General features: G+C 38.6%; 1 non-coding gene across 1 annotated transcript; it reads left to right on the plus strand.

Moving 5' to 3' along the window:
- Positions 1–10,792: 10,792 nt before the first annotated feature.
- Positions 10,793–10,919, plus strand: LOC130031320 (small nucleolar RNA SNORA9). The gene has a single exon (XR_008793667.1). It is a non-coding gene; the product is annotated as a small nucleolar RNA SNORA9 (small nucleolar RNA).
- Positions 10,920–17,866: the final 6,947 nt, after the last annotated feature.

Here is a 17,866-nt window from a genome sequence, read left to right on the forward strand (position 1 = left end):
ACACAGTAACAACATGTCTCACAATGGAGATGTTACTGGTGCCCGCTGGAGCAAATAGATGAACGATGGTAGGACAGTGCTACAGTGCTATTTTATTTGTAGTTCCTTCTCCAGATTTTGAGACATGTATTTAGGTTGTTGATTTGGAGTTTTGGATGTGTAAGGACACCTGGTCCTGTTCCCCAAACTACAAATTGGCTTCAGGCCAATTTGTTTTCATTTTCCCAACCCCTTAGTTTCCTTGTCAGTTGCTTCTTTAAGCCTTTTCCAAAGAAGAGCCATTATCCAGTTATAATTCATGTGGGTCCAGACACACTCCGGTGTAGAAGTCAGGCTAGTATAGAACTTGTCTCAGGGCCATCCAAGGAGGTATTAGGATTTAAGACCAATGTAAGGCAACTCAAGCTTAAAATAAGTGAATGTGATGAGTGCCCAGGTTCTTTAATCAGAGTCCACCTGCATTACTAGTATTTTAGAATTAATCCACTCACACATTAATTTATAGAAAAAGCATAGCTTTATAAGTATTCCTTGTCCAACACAACAAGAAATTGACATGAGCAAAACACACAAAAGGCATTAAGGAAAGATACAAGCAAATATCTCACTAACATCCTGATGTGTAATACTCAGGTAATTAACTGAAAGAACACAATGTTTCTAAATTCATTTCAAACAAACATTTGGTATGATCATGCACCAAATTATTTAATTTTATGCTCATCTTCAACATTTTGTTACACGCATGACAACTCTATTTTTCCTTTTCTTTGACTTTCTCTTTTTCTCTTCTTTACTTCAGTGAAAGGTTGGGAGTGAGGAAGCTGACGTCTTGTGCCTGGCTCTGTGCTCAGGGATCCTGGCAGGACTCAGGGGACCATATAGGGATCAAACTGGCCTGTCACATGCAAGGCAAACACTCTACTTGCTGTAATATCGCTTGGGCCTCCTCTATTTCTTTTAAATTTTAAAATTGTGTAAAAACATTCTATTTGATGTAAAATTTAGCTTAACCACATTTTCCCCATCTGCAGTACACAGTTTAGATAATGTTAGACACTGTTCATATTTATATCTTTAAAACAGTGCTTGAAAATTAACACAATTTTATGAAAGGGGACAATATTTAAAATCAGTTATGTCTACCTTAGTTTGAAGTCAAATATTTCTTCTAGCTTTCTATTTTTCCTCCTTTTTAAAAAGGCCATTTTCCCACGAGACAATAACTTCTACTACAGTATTTAAAATCCTAAGTTCCCTTTACCCTAAGACATATTTTGTTTTCCTAAAATTCCCTATTCATAAAGCACTCAGAACTGTTCTTAAAAATATCATACTATCCAACCATCGCCATCCTGAGATGGTGATGTCTTCATAATCCCAGCTCTCAGTTTTGCAAAGAGGGATGGGGAGCTAACTGTCATCAGGTTGTGCTCCTTTTTCTTTCTTCATTTTACTTCATCAGGGGAACCTTTCTATGAAGAGCCCAAGTTGTGGTCTCACGTAGTAACAGAAAAGCATGGACACGTGGGTTCTCATCCTATCACAGTTCTGAGTTAAAATACTGGAGACATTCGCAAACTTGGTTTAAGAGCCACCGTTTCACAGCACCGTTTCACATGCATAGACCAGACAATATTGGTACACTGAAAATTACAAAACTTTCAAGTGTAACAAAAACCAAACACAAAAACATTATTCTATAAATAGCCAAAATCTTTAGAATACTTAAGAGTTAACTATTACATACTACACTTTTGCTCCAGCAAAACTTTGCTACGTGGCTGGAGCAATAGCACAGCGGGTAGGGCCTTTGCCTTGCACGCGGCCGACCCGTGTTCGATTCCCAGCATCCCATATGGTCCCCTGAGCACCGCCGGGAGTAACACCTGAGTGCAGAGCGAGGAGTAAGCCCTGTGCATCGCCAGGTGTGACCCAAAAAGAAAAAAAAACCCAAAAAACACAAAAAAAGCTTTGCTCCTGTTGTAAATTAACCTAGGTTTATTTTGCATCCTTAAAACCACAATTTCTAGGAAAACATATTAAAGAGTTTTAAAAACTCACATATATTATCATATATCAAGAATTATTTAATTTAATCACATATTAAGCACTATAAAAATTTCATATTTATACTTAAGACTTAGGTCATGACTGTGTTTCAGACCAGGTGTCAAAACTACCATATAAGATGATTTGTGTTAATGAAATGCATTTTCATGTTCTAGGCAAAATAGCAGTATAGCCTAAAAATTCTTATTAGGGCTCTCTGGCTTTGCAGAATCCAATAAAAAATTCAGAAACAAACAAAAAATTCTTCTTATAACTGTGTCCCGTTTTTTAAAACTTAATCCTTTATTTTAGAAATCACCCAAAGTCACAGGGTAACCTAGCAGTTTGAAGTTTAAAACGCCCCCATTTCTCTTCCCTTTCATCTGTAATCCATAGTGAAGAAACAATAAATTCCTGAGCTGGAGACTTCCTCCAGTCTCTTCAGGAGCATCGAGGAATGGAGCTATTGCTAAGGTTACCAAATCAGCCTAACAATTTAAACTTACCAAAAATCTCAGAGATCAAATATTGCTAGGTATGTTAAATTATTGGCTTTTTTGAAGTTTTTAATTGAATCACTATGAGATACAGAGTTACAAAGCTTTCATGACCAGGTTTTCAGGCATACAATGTTCCAAAACCCATCCCTCCACCAGTGTCCATTTCCCACCACAAATGACCCGGGGGAAACTCCTGTCACTGCCCCTCCCCTAGCCTGCCTTTATGGCAGGCGCTTTCCTTCTCTCTCTCTTAATTTTGTAGTCAAATACTTAATTTAAATTATGTAGCACATAATAATTATTTGAACCAGAGTGAGAGCATAGCCGGTAGGGTGTTTGCCTGTACATGGCCAACCTGAGTTTGATTCTTCCACCCCTCTCGGAGAGCCCGGCAAACTACCAAGAGTATTCTGCCCGCACGGCAAAGCCTAGCAAGCTACCCATGATGTATTCGATATGCAAAAAAAAAAAAAAAACCCAGTAACAACAAGTCTCACAATGGAGATGTTACTGGTGCCCGCTCAAGAAAATTGATGAACACGATGAACAACGGGAGGACAGAGTTATAGTGACAGTGCTATAATAATTATTTAATAATATAACATAAATTATTGTATTATATAACTAACTACAAGTTATATACTTAACTTTATAGTCATATAATTAAAATAGTAAAGATTTTTTTAAAACGACAATGTCTTCCAAATGGATCTTAATTTATATAAAAGCAAATATCATGCAATGTTTTATTATTCCATTCTTTTCATGGAATGATTATTCCTGAGCACTTCCCTTGCTTCCTATCCAAAATTTTCCTTAGAGTCTAGTTCTGGGAAGCCTTGTTCCACCAAAGTTCTCACAAAACAATAGCTACTTATTAATTTCAACATCATAATTGTAAAACTTTCAAGACAAATTTAAATCAATTACTTTAACATACATACTAACAATTTAATTAAAATGGTGATTACAATTAATTATCTTGATTTATTTGATTTGTTCTTTAATGAAACTGCAAGGAAAGACAGCTTCCAGGCTGCTCCCATATTAAAGTGGCCTCTTCCAGTTAGTATCAGGGCTAACTCTTCACAAGTAAACCCTAAGTTCTCCAGGGTATGGCTGGCTTGCTCTCCTTTCAACTTCACTAAGTAGCTGGCTGGAGTCCTCAGTCTAGTCATCCTAGAATCATTAAAAATATATCAAAAACCAGATAGTTCTAAATATTGGTACATGACACTTCACAACTGAACTCCAGCTTGTCCTAAGGGCCTTTAATTTTTATTTTAACCTGGCTTTAACGTTCCAGTATTTCAAATATACACAGATACAGTGACTAAAAAGATAGTCTCTCTCTCTCTCTCGCTTGCTCGCTCTCTCTCTCTCTCGCTCTCTTGCTCTCTCTCACACTCACGCACACACACACAGATTTGAGGGGCACTTCAAATATTTTTTATTGCATTGAATCACCATGAGATACACAGTTACAAAGTTTCTCATGATTGGGTTTCAGTCATACAATGTTCCAACATCCATTTCTTCAGCAGTATGCCAGTATGCATGTTCTCCATATGTCTTCCTTCCCCCCATCTGCCTGCCTCTATGGCAGACCACTCTCTCTCTCTCTCTCTCTCTCTCTCTCTTTCTTTCTTTCTTTCTTTCTTGAACACCCCCCCCTCAGTTCCTGTGGGCAGACACTGGGACACTCCCTCTCTGCCTGTGGGAGTGTGGGAGCCTCACTGGAGGCAGGTCAAGGTGAGCCTAATGAGTCTGTGCAGAACTGGAACTTGTACCTGGACCGACCGTCCTTATGTCTGATGTCTTCTCCATAGATTGGCTGTCCAACCCATGGTCCTCTGCATTGCTCTAGGATGGGAAGAAGGAAAAAGGAAAGAATAAAAGAAAAAGAGGAGAAAGGGAGAGGGGAGCACGGTAGGAGGAAATGAAGGAGGGAAGAAAGGAAGATAGAGAAATAAAGGAAGAAAGAAAAAGCATAAAGAAGTGCAGCACTGGATTATGGATTCCGAAGTTTCGGCTTTTATGTGATGTTCTTTGTCATTTTAAAGGTCTTCAGGTACCTCTAACTGTACTGAGCACATTCTGTGCCATCAGTGTGTCTCCAAGCTCGTGGTAATTACCAGTGTGTGGTTGTGAAGTGGAAAAAGTGACGTTTCGAGGAACAAAGAGTTGCACACTCGTAATTCTTGATCTCCCATATAAGGTGTAGTGGTGGACTATGGCAGCAATGAACATTTCTATGCAGAATGTTTCTGTCTCTGCTGTCTGAAATCACATGAAATTTTACCAACAAAGCAATCACCACTGTTTTCCAGAAGATAATAAGCTTCACATGAAAGAACATCCCCATTTGCTAGATGGGCTCAGATCCTCCTTTGGTGTTTAATAAAATATCAGGAGGCTATACATGGCAAAGAACAGGGGCACGTTGATGATGACCAAATGCACGCAAGCTCTCTGCAAGCTGAATGTTCCTTCACATAGATGTTGCACGTCTCACAGATCTCAGCGGTGGTTGTGGTGGCCAGTCTGATCGTGACATACTGTAGCACAACCCCCTTGCACCAGGGCAGCAGAATTTCTCCCATGGAGCACGGAAGGAAGCAGAAGAAGGGAAGTGAGGACTTGTGCTTCTCTTTGCCTTTCCACATGACTTTAGGTTGAAAACAGCTCTTCAGGAAGTTGACTAGGAAGCTCGTGAATTTGTAGAGGACATAGGCCTCCTATCACTACCATAAGGTGTCCACATATTTGGTGATACTTCAGAGACACCCAGCTGTGTGACATGTGGGTGTGACATGGGCAACATCCTGATGATGGGCCTCTGGAACTTAGGCTTCGTGTAGGGCACCAAGTGCTGCAAGTTCCCCCAAGGGACATGAGGATGGTGACCATACAAGGATCCCCAAAATGAACCACACTTTGGTGTGGAAACTGACTTCCAGAGTCTGCAGCTGCCACACACAGGGACATGGCCACGACTATGGGCCATGAGAGGGTCAGCACTGCAGCTTTAGGCTACATTCAATTGCCTCCAGTTGTTTTTTTTTTTTCATTTGTTTTGCGGCCACACCCTACAGTGCCCTGGGTTGACCCTGGCTCTGCATTTTAGAGGTCTCTCCTGGAGGCCTCAGGGACACCTGGGGTCTCAAGGATTGAGCTCCGGTTGGTCTTGTGCAGGAATCTGGCCTTTGCCCGTAGTTCTTGCACATGCACACACGCGCTAAGCATCCTTTTGCTATTATGCACCTCTTTGGAGCGAGGGGAGAGCGCAGACAGCAATATCGGTCAGGCAAGACCATTGATTGAATATGATGTGGTCAATTTCATTGTGGAATCATCCACTGGGAGACTCCCATATCCAACGTTTAGATTTAGCCTTCTGCAATTGTGAGATACCATAGATGGTCTTGGTCGACATGATGAACTCGGACAATCTCTCACCCTGTTCGTTCCATTCTAGGCCATGTGTCCTGATGTGGAGTTCTTCGGCTGATCTTCTCGGTCCTATCTTGGTATTAAAATCACTGACAATGATCTTGTAGAAGGTGTGGTCTTCTTTATAGAACTTCTCCAGCCACATCTGTTTAAGTGTAATTGTCCAATTCGGGTTGTTAGGCATTCGAATGAATCAATGTTTATGGCCAAGTTTGTGTTGACAAGGACACTGACAAGACCGACGCCTCTTTTGTCACATGTTCTGAGGAACAGCTCTTCCCCAGTGTCAAAAATGGCATGATGTGATTGATGCCTTCTCGTCTCGGTCAGACAAATGATGTTCTACTTGATTTTTCGCACCTGCACCATCAGGTCCTCAATGGATGCATCTGATGCCAGCAGACGTGCACTGAAAGTACAGTCATTTTTGTCCTTCTTCAATTTGGCAGCCTATTTTGGCCCTGAGATTTTATCAGCCCAGCCTCTTCTTCCTCATCTTTTAATATGTGCCAGTTTTGTAGTGTAAAGTGCTATCTCATTGTTTTGATTTCCATTCCCATAATGATTACTTATGTATAGCATTTTTTCATATGCCTTTTGATCATTTGTATGTCTTTGAAGAAGTTTCGTTTTATCTCTTCTCTCCATTTGTTTATGGGGTTGGATTTTTCCCATGGTTCTATCAGTGCTTATATGCATCTTGGATATTAACAATTTATCAAATGAATGATGGTCAATTATCTTCCAGTTTGGGGGGAATCTTTGTGTTTTTGTAACAGTTTTCATTCAGATAAGTTGTTTTGATATTGTCCTGCTTATCTGTGTTTCTGTTTGCTTGGCCAGCGGCAGTTGGCTCCTTAAAGATGCCTCTAGCTTCAAGTGTCCGTAAGTGTTCTTCTGACTATGTTTTTTTTGGGTGTTGAGGTACTTAACCATTTTGATTTGACTTTTGTACATGGTATTAGAAAAGGTTCTGATTTCTTTTCTTTTTTTTTTTGCATTGACCAACTAGTTTTCCCAGCACCATTTGTGGAAGAAGTTCTCATGCTCCACCTAAGATGTTTTGCTTATTTACTCAAGATTAGCTGTCCATATACCTGAGGATCTGTTCCTGGGTTTTCAGTTCTATTTCACTGGTCTTAATGTCTGTTTATTATTTTACATACCAAGGTCTGTGGTGTTATTCTAATACCACACTGCTTTACTTACTACAGCTTTGCAGTATAGTTGAGATTGGGCAGAGTGATTCTTCCAGTTTTCTTTTTCCCTAGGATTTCTTTGGCTATTTTTGGTGGGGATTTGTCAGTCCATATAAATGTCAGGAACATTCAAGGGGCAATTTTTATAAAGAAGTGAATCTATAATGATTTATTGAATCATACAATTTCATTGAATCTGTATAATGCTTTGGAGGATTATTGCCATCTTGGCTACATTAATCCTTCTAGTCTATGAACAGATTGTATTCTCACTGGTGTGAGGTGGTATGTGTCCTTGTTGTCTTGATTTGGATTTCTCTGATAAGTGATGTTGAGCATTTTTTCATTTGCCTACTGCTCATCCACCTATCTTCCTCTGAGAGGTGTCTTTTCTCTAGCCTACTGCTTTATCATTCAATTCTCTTGTTTCTAGGAGGGTTTTTTTTTAGGTAGAGTGTTCAGAGATTTTAAGTACAGTATCATGTAATTTGCAAATCAAGAGAGCTTGACTTTTTATCTGGTTACCTTAATATCTTCTTGCGTGATTACTATGGCATGAACTTCCAGTACAATATTGAATAGAAATTGTGAGAAAGCCCATCCTTTTCTTGTGCCTCATCTGAAAGGGAAGGCTTTTAGTTTTCCTCCATGCAGTACTATGCTTTCTATGGATTTGTGTTAAATGGTTTTAACTATATTGAGGGAAATTTCTCCAACTCCATTTTTTTATTGAGAGTTTTTAATCATTAATGGATGTTGGATTTTGTCAAATGTGTTCCCTGCACCTATTGATAGGTTCATATAATCTTTATTTTTCAGGGCTACTGGTTTGTAGTTTTCCTTTTTTGTGCTGTCTCTGACTGCTTTTGGTATCAGGGTGATTGTTGGTTGCCCTGTGGAAACAAAAGAGCAGGATTTTGCTGCTGGACAGGATGGGAGATCTAAGAGAGCTCCTCACTCCTTTGACCTTTCTAAGCTATTACACAAATTCTGGAGCTTTTTCTACTGGGATCTAAGCAGATAACATCCTCTTCTATGCCTGGTGAAGGCTGTTCGTGGAAACACGAACCCATTTCATTGGGGAGCAAATGTCCTGGTTGCCTCATTTCCTGCTGCAGACCCGTTTTCCAGACCTCACAGTTCCATGGATTCACTCACTGCTCTAAAGATTCCTACTTCTCCAGCACCAACGCTCAGGTCTCTTGGCCGCATGCGCTCATCCAAACACTCATACAGGCTTTTCTTGGTAAGTGTTTGTCTAATATTACTGTGGTTACATTTGTGGCTCCTTTTTGGCTATTATTTGCATGGGAATTTTTTTTTAACTTTTATTAGTGGAACACCATGAGGTACAGTTGTATACTTACAAATTTTTGTGCTTGGATTTCAATTATACAATGATCAAATACCCATCCCTCCACCAGTGCCCATTTTCCACCACCATGGGTCCTGGTATCCTTCCCACCCCCCATCCCCCCATAGCCCCATTCCCCCCCCGTCTTTGTGGCAGAGCATTACCTTTTATTCTCTCTCTCTCCTTTTGGGTGCTGTGGTTTGCAAAAGAGGCATTGAGTGGCAATCATGTTTGGTCTATAGTCTACTTTCAGCATAATTCTCCCATCATGGAAAATCTTTTTCCATTTTTTTGACCTTTGTGTGTCGCTAGAGCTGGAGAATTTCTTTATACAATATAAAGTAGGTTACTGGCTTTTGTGTGTTTTTAAAAATTTAGCACAGCGGTAGGGCATTTGCCTTGCATGCAGCCAACATGGCCAACCCGAGTTGGATTCCTCTGCCCCTCTCAGAGAGCCCGGCAAGCTGCGGAGAGTATCTCGCCTGCACGGCAGAGCCTGGCAATCCACCCGTGATGTATTCGATATACCAAACACAGTAACAACAAAATCTCCAATGGAGACGTTACTGGGCCCGCTCGAGCAAATCGACGAACAACGGGAGGGCCTTTTTTTTTTTAATGTATTTGGCCATTTATGTTTTTTTATGGGGAAGAGTAAACTTATATTAAAAGTAATTGCCACTGGGGACAGAGTCCGTATTGCCCTTAAAAAATAATCCTCTGTTCAGAGCAATGACTCAAATGGCTTGAGAGCATGTTTTGCCATGAATCTCCTGTGCTGGGTCCCTGGCACTGCTTGGCCCCCAAAGGTCCACAGGAAGTCCCCAAGCAAATAACTGGGAGTCACTCTCAGGTACCACTGAGAATGGCCCAAATATCAGAAAGGGAAAAATGTTATTTCTGTCTCACTTTTCTTGGGTTTTGTATTTTTCTTACTGCCTTTGTTCTCTGTAGGTGTATGTTAGCACAGTGTGAATCCCTTATTTTATTCTGTAAATACATTATAGTTTTTTGTTTGTTTGTTTCACAGATAAAGTATTTTCTAGTGTTATGGTGACATGGTTAACCTGAAGTCGGCTTCAATCACAATTTGTTTCTTTAGTGCTTGACTTCCCAACGCTGTTATGGATGTAACAATATATTGAGAGCACTATTATTCAATACAGTTCTGATAGCTGCTGCCACAGAAATTAAGCAAGAAAAAAATTTAAATTTGTGTTCAAATTGGCAAAGAAATCAAATTCACTGTTTACAAATGACATATCAATAACCCTAAGACTGCATAACCAATCATTCACTAAACACTCCTAGAAGCAATAAATCTTTACAGGAAAGTTGCAGCTTACGAAAGCAAACAGGAAAATCTTTTGTGATTTTATATGTAAACAATGATAAAAGAGTGATTTAATTTAAAAATCCTGCTTATAGTTATGAAAAACATTAGGTAATGTGTAATCAATTTTTAGAAAGGAGGTGAAAGATTTACTTATTAAAACCTACAAAGCACTGTTAGGAATTTTGTATGTAGGAACCCAAAAAGGCTCCTCTGAAAAACTCCTCAAAACAATATATTTATATAGTAAAGTAGCAGGCTACAAAACCAGTGCACAGGATTCTAATTTATTCTTACATGTAAACAAACAAACAACAACGAAAAAAAAACCCAAATCCAGAATAGAAATAAACCCGATTGCAATCATGTAAAAAACAGAAACCCCTTAGTTTCACAAAGGAGGTAAAAGACCTATTTAGTGAAAACTGCAAAACTTCTGAAAGGAATTTAAAATGAACTAATGTAATAGAAAAATATTCTTGGTTTAAGGATCATAATAATTGCCATCTTGAAGATGACTATCTTAACTCAAAGTAGTTTACAGAAACAGCAATTGTGAAAAAAATTTCCATGGCATTATTCAAGGACATGGAGTAAATTTTTCTAAAATTTGCATTAAGCTACAAAACTCCTGACATAGCCAAAGCAATCTTGAGGAAAAATGGGAGGCATTGTGTCCCCAGACTTTAAATTCTGACACAAAGCTTTAGCAATCAAAATTGATTGGTACCGGAAGAAAAAAAGTCTCTTCTCAATGGCATAGGATTGAGAAGTCAGGGAGAAACCCTCAGATGCATAAGCAATTTATTTATGAAGAAGTGCATGAATTGGAGCAAGGAAACCTCTTTAGCCAATGATTACGGGAAAACTAGATAGTCACAATTAAAAAAAATGAAATTAGGTGCAAGCCTTCATCATACTTGGGTCTGGAGTGACCCTGTGCTTTCCCACAGTGCTTGCAATTATGAAACGTTGTGAGATCTTGACCTGCTCCATTCAGAGTAAGGTGTTAGAAATCTCAGACAATCGTGAAAAATAAGAAAAAGAATAAAACAGAAGCAATAAGGGAAAAATAGACCCCTCTTTCACCCTGTAAACAAAAATCAACTCAAGTAAATTAAAATATTTATATTGCACTTGAATCTTGAAAAATCCATTGGGGAAACATAGGCAAGACTCTCCAAAATCATGACCACAGTGAAGTCTGAAATGTAAGAACTCAAGTGGCAAAGGTAATAAAAACAGAAACGGAACTATATCAAACTAGAACACTTCTGCATTCTGTGAGCAATGTGCCCTACAATTAAAAGACATTCTGCTGATTGAAAGGATTTTGAGACTATACGCAAGATAAAGGACTAATATCTAAGATACATAAAGTGCTCTTAAAGATCTCCATCACTACATGCAAAAAAATGGGCTCAGAACTCTGCCTAACACCATGTACAAAAGTAAGATCAAAATGGATTAAAGACCTCAACATCAGACCAGAAACCATAAGGAACATTGAAGACAAAGTTGGCAAAACCCTCCATGACATTGAAGCTAATGGTATCTTCAAAGATGCCACGCCACTGACTGAGCAAGTGAAAACAGAGATAGATAAATGGGACTTTCTTAAACTAAGAAGCTTCTGCACCTCCAAAGAAACAGTGACCAAAACACAAAGACAGTCTACAGAATGGGAAAGAATATTCGCCGAATACACATCTGACAAGGGGTTGATATCAAGGATATACAAAGTACTGGTTGAACTCCACAAGAAGAAAACATCCAACCCCATCAAAAAATGGGGCAATGAAATGAACAGAAACTTTCTCAAAGAAGAAATCCAAATGGCAAAAAAGCACATGAGAAAATGCTCTACATCATTAATCATAAGGGAGATGCAGATCAAAACCACAATGAGATACCATCTCACACCTCAGAGACTGGCCCACATTCAAAAGAACAAAAGCAATTGATGCTGCCACAGATGTGGCGAGAAAGGGACACTCCTTCACTGCTGGTGGGAATGCCGACTAGTTCAGCCCTTTTGGAAAACAGTATGGACGCTTCTCAAAAAATTAGAAATTGAGCTCCCATTTGACCCAGCAATACCATTCCTGGGAATATATCTCAGAGAGGCAAAAATGTATAGTCGAAGTGACATCTGCACTTGTTTGTTCATTACAGCACTCTTTACAGTAGCCAGAAACTGAAAGAAATCTGAGTGCTCAAGAAAAGATGACTGGTTAAAGAAACTTTGGTACATCTACACAATGGAGTACTATGTAGCTCTTAGAAAAGATGAAATCATGAAATTTACACACAAGTGGTACAACATGGAAAGTATCATGCTAAACGAAATGAGTCAGAAAGAGAGGGTTAGGCATAGAAAGATTGCATTCATCTGGGGGATATAAAATAACAAAATATGAGATTAATACCCAAGAATAGCTGAGATCAACACCAGGAGGATTACTCCATAGCTTAGAGGCCAGCCGGGTATTCTAGGGGATAGGGCAGTTCAGATAGAGAAGGGAGCACCAAATGGAGGGTGTTCGGAGGATCCTCCCAGGAGGGGAGATGCATGTTGAAAGTAGACTATGGACTGAACATGTTTGCCACTCAATGCCTCTTTTGCTGACCACAACACAAAAAGAAGAGAGAGAACAAAAGGGAATGCCCTGCCACAGTGGCACGGGGGGATGGGGGGATGGGGGGGAGGGATATTATCCATGGTAGTGGAAAATGGGCACTGGTGGAGGGATGGGTATTTGATCATGGTATGACCGAAACCCAAGCACAAAAATTTGTAAATCTACAACTGTACCTCATGATGTTTCACTAAAAAAAAAAAAAAAACTCTCCATCAGAAAAATCGATTCAAAAATGTGGAAAGGAAAGGAATGACATGGTCTCAAGATGTGAAATTGACCCAGAGGCAAAGGAAATTCGTCATCATTGATTATAAGGGAAATGCAAATCAAAGTGAAAATAAGACATCACTCACATGGGGACTCACAAATGTGTAACACAAAGCCAGAAATGAGTAAGTGCCAGTGGGGGTGTGCCAGATAGGAACCTCATTTTTCATTGGAGAGACTGGTTTGGCTCAGCCTGAAGGACATCTCCACACCTGTACTCATCACAGCATTGTTGACTGCAGCCAGGATCTGGAAACAACGCAAGTGCCCACAAGAGATGAGTGGATAAAGAGCTTGTACAAACACACGTGCAATACCGCTCAACTGTGAGAAGAGGTGAAAGCTTCACCTGGATGAAACTTGGATGGAATTGGAAGCTGTTATAATAAGTGAGCTGAGAAGAAAAAGACAAATGCCAGATGATCGTCCTCATGTGGAGGATGAAGAAGCAAAGTAAGTGTATTTGACAGTCAGCAGTGGGAATGAACCCTGAGATGTGATTGTGACAGAACAGGGAATTGAGGGAAAACATTTGTGGGTGGGCTTTGATTAAGCCACACCTGGGCATGCTCAGGACTTACTCCTGTCCCTGTGCTCAGGGCTCAGTCCTGATGATGATCAGGGTGCTGAAGATCAAGTCTGGCTACATGCTCAATGAGAGCACTCTGCCTGTTGCACTACCTGATATTTTGCCCATTTTGTGCCTAGTATTCATTTGTCCTAGTGAATTTTTAAGCTCAATTCTTTTTATGAAGTAGTTTATTTAAAGAAACTCTTAGAGAAATTAGAAACACATAAAATATGAGAAACTAATCAGTTGCTGAAAATTTGCCTAGTTTGTGCCTACTGTTAATTTGTTCTAGTGAATTTCAAGCTCAGTTCTGTTTTATCAAGTTACTAGTTTATTTAAAGATGCTTTCTTAGAGAAAAATGATAAATATCTGAAATGTAAGAAATTAATCTATTTTTTGTTTTGATAGATTTCCTTTTTTTAAATAATTCCAAGAAATGACTGACATGTGCATCTCAAGAAGATTTTAAGTTATATATGACTGGTTAAATCAAATACTGGACACCATGCATGACTAGGTAGTTCGTATTTCTATAAAACTTTTCCCTTAATTATATTGTAAAGATTAATCTCCTTGAATTTTTTAAATTTAATTTTTATGAGTTTAATTTATAATTATATGTTGTAATGATAATATATATATATATATATTAGTGAGATACCATGTACAGCTACATGGTAACTAGTTTGTAAATAGACTTACAAACTGTCGTATTTGGGTTTCAGTTACACAATGATCAAGTACCCATCATCCACTAGTGCCCATCCATTCTCCACCAATGAACCCAGTAGCCTGCCCACTACCCCACCCCCACCCCACCGCACCTCTATGGCAGGGCATTCCCTTTTTCTCTCTCTTTCCTTTAGGGTGTTGGGGTTTGCAATAGAGGTATTGAGTGGCCACCGTGTTCGGTCTATAGTCTACTTTCAGCCTTTCAGCACGCATCTTGCATCCCCAGCGAGTCCTCCAAACACCCTTTACTTGGTGTTTCCTTTTCTGTCTGAACTGCCCTTTCCCCCAGCATGTGCTGCCGGCTTCCAAGATGTGGAGCAGACCTTCTGGTACTTATTACAACTATTCTTACCACTTTGTAGTAGAGTTTGAGAATGGAGAGGGTGATGCCTCCCCACCCTTTTCCCCAAGAATTGCTTTAGCTATTCGTGAGCATTTGTTGCTCCAAATGAATTTTAGGAGTGCTTGATGATCCATTTCTTTGAAGAATTTCATGGCTATCTTCATAGGGATCACATTGAATCTGTATAGTGCCTTGGGGAGTATTGCCATTTTGACAATATTAATTCTTCCTATTCATTATCAGGCGATATGTTTCCATTTCCTCATGTCCTCTTTTATTTTGTGGAGTAGCGTTTTGCAGTTTTCTTTGTAGAGGTCCTTTACTCCTTAGGCTGATTCCGAGGTACTTGATTTTCTGGGGCACAATTTTTGGGTACTGCGACTTTATTGTCCAAATCTATTGTTTCAAGGAGTTTCTTGGTAGAGGCTTTTAGGATTCTCTAGATATAGTATCATATCATCTGCGAATAGTGAGAGCTTGATTTTTTCCTTTCCTATATGGATGATAATATTATTATTACACATAGTTTAAATTCACTAAAGTCAAAGATAAAAGTTAATTTAAACCCTTTACATAATTTTATAGAAAAGAAGTATCCATTAATTTTGCTGAAGTGTATGTGTTTTAAATGTTTTGCATATTTTTTAGTCAGCAGATATACCATTTAAAATTAAAGTTGGTCGGGGCTGGAGAGATAGCACGGTGGGTAGGGCGTTTGCCTTGCACGTGGCCGACCCGGGTTCTATTCCCAGCATCCCATACGGTCCCCTGAGCACCGCCAGGAGTAACTCCTGAGTGCAGAGCCAGGAGTAAGCCCTGTGCATCTCCAGGTGTGACCCAAAAAGCAAAAAATAAATAAATAAATAAAATTAAAGTTGGTCGTATATTCATTGTGTGAATTAACGTTGAAAGCTATGTTTATTCTCAGAATTTCTTTCAAAGCGAATGGCCATAATAATATACCTATCTCTGTAATATACCTTTAATGTTATTGAGCATTATCGGAAACAATTGTTTTTACATAAATCTGAGTTGCATAACTTAAAAATGTTGTTAGTTCAGTGTATTCTTTGTTAAAAGACTAAGAAATTATATATATTATTAGGTATTAAAAGTTACTTGAAAGCCAAAATGTCCCATCTCAGTTTCTTAGGTTTCTGACAGCTCTTTCTGCAGTCTGAGCGTCCATGTGGTATAGAGGAGTAGGGGTTAAGGAGTCCAGGCGAGGCACCATTATTTCTGCTTTTAATACCTGCTCCTGTTTTCTGGGTTTTCAGACAGCATGTACGCTTTCTTGTTTTCTAAAATTTTTCTGTGAATAATGCAATAATCTATCCACATAACTAATCTGAAGATTGCAATTTGTTATTAAGGATGCAGTTTTATTTATTTTATAATGTCATGACAATACTGAGTAAGTTTCGCATTATAAACTAATGTGTTTGATTTTTAAGGTGACATTGAACTGTATTGACTTAAACATCCTTTTTAATACATATGTAGGTTAACTTGATCTTATAATCCTATGGATAAACTTTTATACCCAACCATTTGAAGCTGCATTGGAAGACATTTGGTCATAGTGCCTTCTTCTACTAGGTCAGTTATTAAGCACTTTCTCCTTTATGTTGATGAAATAATCCTCTATATTTGGCAGTTTGTTCAGAATTGTGGTTACATTTTCTGAAATATTTTATATGTAAAATTTGTATTTGGGGGCTGGAGCGATAGCACAGTGGATAGGGCGTTTGTCTTGCACGCAGCCAACCCTGGTTGGATTCCCAGCATCCCATATGATTCCCTGAGCACCGCCAGGAGTGATTCCTGAGTGCATGAGCCAGGAGTAACCCCTTTGCATCGCTGGGTGTGACCTAAAAAAAGCAAAATAAATAAATAAATAAAATTTGTATTTGGTAATAATATTTGCTTAAAGTTATTGTACACTTAAAATTTGAAATATTTTCAATATGCTTTGTATACTATATATTTACACTGAAAATAATTGACTTTATTTTAATGTTTAGTATAGAGCTAAACCATAATCCTATAAAAGATGAAAAACCAAGCACGTGGAATTAAAAAAAATAGGAAAAGCAAAACAAAAATTAGCAAGTACAAGTGAGAAAACAATAAAGATTAGTAATAAGAAAAATAGGAGAGATTTAAATACTTCAGTAAAATATAATTTTACTTTGGTGACACTGTGACTACAAAACATGTGGTAGAATCTTAATATAGTAATTACTTTTTAAAGCTCTTTTTGTAGGGCTGCTCTATGAAATTTTTACACCATCATATTTAATAGTAAATAATAAATTAGTTTTAGTCAACAATCATATTTAATAGTTTGCTTTTATGCATGTATTCACCCATGCTTGTAACTATAGAAAAGATTTCTTTTAGCTTCCATGAGATTTACATAGAAACGTTTATCGCAGAGGACCGAGCTCACCCTGCTGGTGAAACAGACCATGTACACATTCAGTCTCCATCACCAGACAACTGAATGGCAGCAGTCATTTGAGAAAATGATGCTGTTTTCTCCAATATCAGAATACAGTGTGATGTGCTTTTTCTCTTCAGCATTTCTTACCTGCATGCATTCCTTAAAGCTATACTTTTATTCAAATAATTTATCAGACTATTTGAAGTGTGCTTCCACTTATAAAAGTTATATTTGAGTTTTGAGAGGAGTTCATTTGACCTATTTTTTGGACTTAAAACAATATTAATTTGAGGCTGGAGCCACAAATTAAGCTGCACAGCGGGTAGGGCATTTGCCTTGCACACGGCCAACCTGGGTTCGGTCGCCAGCATCCCATATGGTCCGCTGAGCACCGTCGGGAGTAACTCCTGGGTGCATAGCCAGGAGTAATACCTGTGCATCGCTAGGTATGCCCCCTCCAAAAAAAGAAGTAATATTAATTTTAGGTAGCACTGTAGCAACGTCCACCAGTTGTCCATCGATTTGCTCGAGCGGGCCCAGTAATGTCTCCATTGTGACACTTGTTGTTACTGTGTTTGGCATATCAAATAGGCCACGGGTAGCTTGCCAAACTTTGCCATGTGGGCGAGATGCTTTCGGTAGCTTGCCAGGCTCTCCGAGAACAAAGATAAATAGTATTATTTAGTATGATTTAGGAGTGAACATTTCATTTGAGCAAATCTTTGAGAACCTAGGAATTATTGAAAGTAAATAAAACATTCCTTTACACTTGATCCCCTTAGTACTGTGAATCACTTAAAATATAGCTCAGTTTAAAAAATTAAATTTTTTCCTATTATTTTATATTTTATAGTATATCTGATGATGACAAACTTGATTCAGATTTTTCTGCCCCTAAAATAAACCTGAAAATTGAGTTATATGGCATAGTAATTGAATTTAAAGTTCAAATATTTATTTTTTGACTTGTTTT

This window comes from Sorex fumeus, unplaced genomic scaffold (assembly GCF_029834395.1).
Source record: "Sorex fumeus unplaced genomic scaffold, SorFum_2.1 ptg000046l, whole genome shotgun sequence".
Classification (NCBI taxonomy): domain Eukaryota; kingdom Metazoa; phylum Chordata; class Mammalia; order Eulipotyphla; family Soricidae; genus Sorex; species Sorex fumeus.